Source organism: Propithecus coquereli, unplaced genomic scaffold (assembly GCF_000956105.1).
Source record: "Propithecus coquereli isolate 6110/MARCELLA unplaced genomic scaffold, Pcoq_1.0 Scaffold242, whole genome shotgun sequence".
Lineage (NCBI taxonomy): Eukaryota > Metazoa > Chordata > Mammalia > Primates > Indriidae > Propithecus > Propithecus coquereli.
The window spans coordinates 2,539,247-2,546,205 of NW_012147975.1; the positions used below are offsets into that span (position 1 = coordinate 2,539,247).

Genomic DNA, 6,959 nt, shown 5'->3' on the forward strand with positions numbered 1-6,959 from the left:
TCCCTTCCTTCCCTTCCCTTCCCTCCCTGCCCTGCCTGATAATCAGGGAAGGGAAACCTGCAGTGAGGGAAGAAGGGGAACAAAGAGACGCTTTTCAGAGGGACTGCTGGATTCTTACGTAACCGCCAGAATAGACAGTTCTGGGCTCTGCTAGCTTTGGGCAAAGTGGTTTGTGGTGTGTGTGTGTGTGTGTGTGTGTGTGAGAGAGAGAGAGAGAGAGAGAGAGAGAGAGAGAGAGAATGTGAGTGCGTTGTCAGTATGTGAGCGCCTGTGAACATGTGGGAATATGAGTTCGTCTATGCGAATGTGCCTATGAATCCGGTGAGCGCGCGCGCGCGCGTGTGTGTGTGTGTGTGTGTGTGTGTGTGTGTGTGTGTGTGTGTGTTGGGAGGCAGCAAAGATAAAGGCAGATAGAACAGAAAGAAGCAAACCAGTGGTGGTTAGATATCTGCCTTGGATAATCCACACGTGAATAATTGAAAATTGACTAGTATTTGTGCAGTAGGTTGGCCATTAACCAATATTGCACAGCATTAGAATGAAGATGTGTAAAAGGAAAAACCTCAAGATTGACATTTTTTCCTCTTGCTTTTGAAATTAGGGCATTTGGGTGATGGCTCCTTTTCTATAGGGTAAAAACCTCATTTACTCAAAGCTCAGAATGCAGTTTTGTGATCATTTCACCTAAATAAGGGCTGGAGTTTATCTTAGTACTATTTGCTTATAAACCATTTGAGTTTGTAAACCAGATCCCAAAGGGAATGTTTATCCCACTCAAGAAAACAAGTTACTTTCACCCTTTTGATGGATCTATTTACATTCCAACAATGTTACTTATAAATCATTTCTTTCTAGCAATTCATTAAAGCAGCTCCTAGAAGCAATACTTTAAAAAAAATAGCTGGGCTGTATTTTTTTGTTTAAAAGCCTATAATAAAGATTTATTGATGTCTTTTCATATATGATCATAATAACTTCTAACCTTTATTGAATGCTCATCACACACCAGGCCTTGCATTAAATGCTTTACATACATGCTCTCATATGGTCCTGTTATTTTTATAACTAAGGTGTAGGGAAATAACCAAAGTCATGTAGGTAATCAGTGCCTGGGAATAACTTACATTCAGGTTTTGACCCCAAAGCCCCATGTCTTACCCCATATGCTCAGTTGCTTCCCTCTATATTTTACTGCCCAAGGATGTCAAAGCATGCAGCAAGAGGAACGACTATGCAGATGCCTACAGAGGGCTGTGCCTGAAAAATCTTGGTTCCTGGTCCAGACCCAGTGCCAAGGCCAGTGTCTGGGCAGTATGGGTCACTCCAGTGACCCATACTAAGATTATAATTCCTGTTGTTGGGATTGGGGGGATAAATCCAGCTATGTTATGACACCTGAATCTCCTTGGAATTTTTCAGTTCTCTCTGGACAGCAGATTTCTGTAGGATCATCTCTGATACAAGTATACCTGGGACATTGCATGAGGTAATCTGTAAATGCAAAGCACATCATGAGATATGTGTTCAGCACTGCGATGACCAGCCCAGTGGAGAATGAGCTCAGAAGGTTGTAGGAAGAGTGTAGGACTTTGAAGAAGGGCAATGACCCAGAGCTCCCTCTGGAAGGGGTGAGGGAGAGGAGGCAGAAGGAGAAAAGGAAGGTGATGGGAAGAGGTTGAGGAGGGGGGATGTGGAGGATGTGTGACTGGCTGGAAGCATGCAACCAGATGAATAATGGAGAACAGCTTTATTACTTTGACTTTTTGAAATAAGAACTGGTTTATGAAGGTGGGGAGGGAGCAGCCTGAGAATGAATTAATTGAGAAAGGAAATTGAAGCCATCATTTCTGCCCTGCTGATGAGCAGATGTCAGCATGCCCCTAGCCTCTTGCTATATTCAGTGCTTTTCTAGAGATAAATGGTGGAGCTCAAAGAGGTTCCAACAGGGCCTATACTGCAGACTCTGAGGATCCAGGATATTTAGGTCACAAGAAAAGAGAACTGGAAGTTGGGGACCAGGCTTCTAGTCTCCGAGGATTTTTTTTTTAACATGAGTTATTTCCCTATTACCAGTAGATTTAACTGCAAAGCTGAAGGGAGATCAGACAAAAATTTATAAAACATGAAGTTATAAGATGTTGGGATCCCTACCAAGATGACCCTAGGAATAGATTTGCTGGGAGATCTAGAAGGGAAAGTGTTGGAAACACCTTCACCAAGCCATTGAGAAGCTTAGCAGAGCAGACGGCACTTGAGGCAATCCAGCGGAAGGCCTGCTCTTAGAAGCCTGGCAGGGCCAGAGAGCAGGGGGGACAGGCAATTGGGTCAGTAGCTAGCTGAAGAGGATAGAGAGGGAGCCTGGCTTGGCGACCTAGCCTAGGAAAGCAGCCCTTGTGCTAAGTTCTCTGTGAAGACTCACTCCCCACAAGGGGAGGTAGGCAGAGTGTGCACCCAAAACGAGGCATTCTCAACACAAATTTTTGGGATCTCCTCTGCATCTAGACAAAGGGAATTATTTACTAACATTTGGAAGAAATGGGCAAAAGTCATAACTTGGTGGGTTAACCAAGGTCTGCAGCCTCCGTTTGGGCGTACAGACCTACTAGCACAGGGAGCAGTTTTGCCCCTGGGGTAGACTCTGCTGACTCAAAGTCTATGCAACTCAAAATCTTGCCTCTAACAGACGAGACTGAGAGCCTAGGATGGAAAGAGAATTTAGGAGGTGCCATGAATGCCAGAAACTTAGTCCCAGGATTCTAATGGACCAGAGAGTTGGATTCTCCTATTGAAAGCCTGGTCCATGAATCATGCTGGAATCAATTGAGTACTTACTAAGCACTTTCTGGGGTTATACGGAGGATGCAAAAAGAAAAAGAAAAAAAAAGAGGTTATGAGGCTGCTCCTACTCTTGAGGAAATTAATGTGTTTTCTGATGGGATTGGCCCCTTCCTCATGCCCCTTCCCCCTTCCTTGTTTTCACCTGTGTGATCATTCATCTCGATACGCTCCCTCCTCTTTTCTTGTTGTCTTCCTCCCCTGCTCTTTCCTGCTGCCTTTGGTCATTTTTCTATCGGGATATCTTTGTTCTCTCTCTCCCACTTGGTCTTTCCTAACCCCTGAGTATTTTGTCTCTTGGTTTTCCCAACACCTCTCCTGCTCTGGGTTGATGATAACCTACCTACACCGCAGGCTCCAGGTTGCTATAGAGCTCCAGGGAAAGCTAAAGTTCTGCGATCCTGCTAGTGTGTCTGGACTTGGATGGGCACAAGTATTCCTGATTTTTTCAGAACTTAGAAACTGCTTAAATGAACTACAATGGAGGGAAGACTTTCTAACTTCTGAGGGTTCAATGACTGAGTCTATGAAATAAAGCAACAGTAGACAGATTAGCAGGGGAAAAAGTGTACAGATTGATTGCATGTGTGGGGGCATCACATGAAGGAAAAGTGAATACTCCAACCCCCAGTGAGATCTAGAAGCTTATATACCCTCTTCATAGAGGACAGGGGAAAGGAGATGTAGGCAACTTAGGGGAGAGTAAGTGATTTGGGGAAGGGTGAGTGAGCCCTCAGAAGAGCAGGTGACAGGCTGAGACTGTCTGGGCGTGATGTTGACCTCCTGTCTCCTCTCCTGTGATACAAGTTAATCTTCCCTGGTTGCTGAGATTCTTGGGGAGGGGATTCATGACAATGGAGTTCCTTTTAGAGGATCTGTCTTTAGGCAGATAGGGGAAGTTCAGAGAAAGCCCCTCCCTGAATTTGCTCTTCTCTAAGTGCCCTATTTGAAGTCCAAAGTGGCATATTTTTGGGTGGCATTTCCTGAACTCCTTCAGAGCTAATCTGACAGAAGGCAGGTGGAGCCTGGGTCAGAGGAGTCTTAGCCATGCCCAAGTTATATTAAAGTTATGAGTCAACAAGCACATCCTGGCCCATTTTTTTTCAGTAGAATGGCTAAAAGAAATTAATGTGGAATTGATGGAGAGTGACTCATTAAAATTATAATAATAATTAGGAACAAGCAGAGAAAGACCATAGGAAAGGATAGTTTCATGGGAGAGATCATATGTTTTCCCACATTTTATATTTGGCGAATGTGTAGGAGTGATCAACATACCCAGAATCTACTCACTTTTCAGCTACAACTTCAGTTTCAACAAAAACCTAAACTTGAAGCCCTCAACCCAGACTCTGTTTCCCCTTATTGAACACTAAGGCTGCTGTTCGTACTCTTGGCATTAGTGGCTTCAAGATGGGGGTAAGTGGGTTTGTGTAAGTAACTTTGTGGGTGAAATGAAACCTGAATTTTTTATGCCCAGCCCCAGCACTGCAGAGATGGTAAGATCACTTGAGGCCAGGGGTTTGGGACCAGCCTGGGCAACATAGAGAGATACTATATCTACAAAAAATTTTAAAAATTAGCCAGGTATGGTGGCATATGCCTGTAGTCCCAGCTACTCAGGAGGCTGGGGTGGGAGGATCACTTGGGCCGAGGAGTTAGAGGCTGCAGTGAGCTATGATCAGGCCTCTGCACTCCAGCCTGGGCAATAGAGTGAGACCCTGTCTCCAGAAAGAAAAAAAAAAAGAGCCACAGTCTTGCAGGGATGTCCTTGGGATAGGGATAGAAATCACAGTGCAGATCCAGGCTGATATGTGCTATTATGCACGTACTATATGACCTCAGAGAAGGAAATAGCCAACATTAAGGAGGGAGAGAAACACACTTAAGCAGGATCTTCTTTTAATCAGAGAAGCTGAGACGAATGGCTGGATCTTCTTAAAGGATGAGTTAGGAGTTGGCCAATCCAAAAGGAGGGGAAAAGCAGACTCCAGGCAGAAGGAAGAGAAGACGCAAAGGCACCAAGGCCCTGGGGGAATGGGAGAATGGGGCTTTTCCTATAAGTAGAGGGCAAGGGCATCCTGCGGGGGTCTGAAAAGGGGACTAGGAAGGGAGGTGGAGTGCAGTGGTGAAGGGATTGGCTGTGTACTCTGCTGAGTTTGGACTTCCTTGCATAGGCAGTGGGCAACTCATGAGATTGTTAAACAAGGGGCTAGGATAATAAGATCTTTGCTTTACAAAGAGGTCACAGAGCAGAGTTCAGTGGAGACAATTTGTTCTAGGTCCCAAGTACAACAGAGCTTAATATCTGTTTCCTAACCTGGTCCTCAAATGAGGAATTGCTTCCTTCCTCCCTTCTTCTCCTCCTTTCTTCCACAAACATGGAGTGAGCACTTATCATAAGCCAGGCTTTGAGTTGGGTCCTGGGAATACACAGATGAAAAAATACCACTCCCTGCCTAGAGGAGCTCACAGGCTGGTTATGCTCTTCCCAAATTCCATGCTATGGTAATTCATGGGTCCATTTTACCATCACAAGAAAAAGCAAGGCCAATATAGTGAGTCTTTGAATAAAGTTAAGTATATTCAATATAAAACCTTTCCTCTTTAGTTGAAGTTATATTCTTATATACATTCTTTCCTCAAAAGATGTTGATAACTGTCTCCGCTTATCAGTTAAAAAGAAAAAAAAAGATATTGATAGTAGATGGTAGTTGTCATTGATTTTGTTTGTTTGGCATCGACTTCCTTGCTTGGCGAAATGAAAATTAAGCAATCCTTTGTCATATCGCAAAAAAGTATGTTGAGTGGTGTTTACTGGTTAAAAATTCCTCTTTCCAAAGGTGGGACTAAGAGTGAGCCTTTCTCATCTAACGAAGAGGACTTTACTCAGGGAACGTGGATTTACCAGACATGACAAATGTGGGCTTTCATGCTACCTACCCTCCCACCCTCAGAAGGGGGAAAAGAGGAGAGTTCCAGATGTCAAGAGAGTTAGGATTTGCACTTTTCTGGCTACTGGGTCTCAAGCTGCCAAGATCAGGAAAATCCGTCCAGACACCCTGTGCAAGGCGGTATGGGAAGGGGAAGTCCTGCACTGGAACCAGCACAGGTGCTGGAGGCGTTTGAAACAGTGGAGCCGCAGATCAGGTTGAAGAGCTATGACCCTCGAAAGGACAAATACTTCTTGGGCACCGTCAGGCTTAAGTCCACTCCCTGCCCCAAGTTCTCTGCATGTGTCCTGGGGGACCAGCCACACTGTGATGAGGCCAAAGCTGCAGACATCCCCCACATGGACATCAAGGTGCTGAAGACACTTGACAAGAATGAGAAGATGGTCAAAGAGCTGGCCAAGAAATGTGACACCTTTTTGGCCGTGAAGTCTCTGCTTAAGCAGATCTCATGAATCCTGGGCCCCAGACTAAATAAAGCTGGAAAGTTTCCTTCCCCGCTGACACACAACGAAAACATGGTGGCTAAAATAGAGGAAATGAAGTCCACAATCAAGCTCTAGGTAAAGAAGGTGCTATGTCTGGCCATGGCTGTTGGCCACGTGGAGATGACAGATGATGAACTTGTGTACAACACCCAGCTGACTGTCAGCTTCCTGGTATCGCTGCTCAAGAAGAATTAGAAGAATGTCTGGGCTTTATACCTCTAGAGTACCACTGGGCAAGCCGTGGGGTCTGTATGAAGGCACTTTCTAATAAATCCTAGTGCTATTTACAAAAAGAAGAAAAAAGAGAGAGAGAGAAAGAGTCAGAGGCCAGCAACCTCCTTTCTAGACGAAGGCTGCTCCTCTTGACAACAGGGAGGAGATGGCTGATGTTCCAGGAGTCCACAGGCCGGGGAGACCTGGGCCTCATCTGGTTGGGGGAAGGGTAGCAGTTCTATAGAGAGATCCAACAGGCTTAACAGGAAAAGCTGGTGAAACCAGAACAGGCTGCCCCAGGCTGCCTCTGGCTCTGTCTTTGATAGGTAATTGAACGTAGTCATCAACTTTTATCAAAATTAGCCAGGCATTCAGGGTTTTCATGGCCCAGGCATAAAAAACCCACCCACCAATCCCTTCAAATTATGTCCTTTAACCAGTCACACGCCTGCTCTCAACATAGTATTAGCAC

General features: G+C 45.0%; 1 pseudogene; it reads left to right on the forward strand.

The window, feature by feature from the left end:
- The first annotated feature begins 286 nt into the window (after positions 1–286).
- LOC105811997 lies at positions 287–6,542 on the forward strand (annotated as a pseudogene).
- The last annotated feature ends 417 nt before the right edge of the window (positions 6,543–6,959 follow it).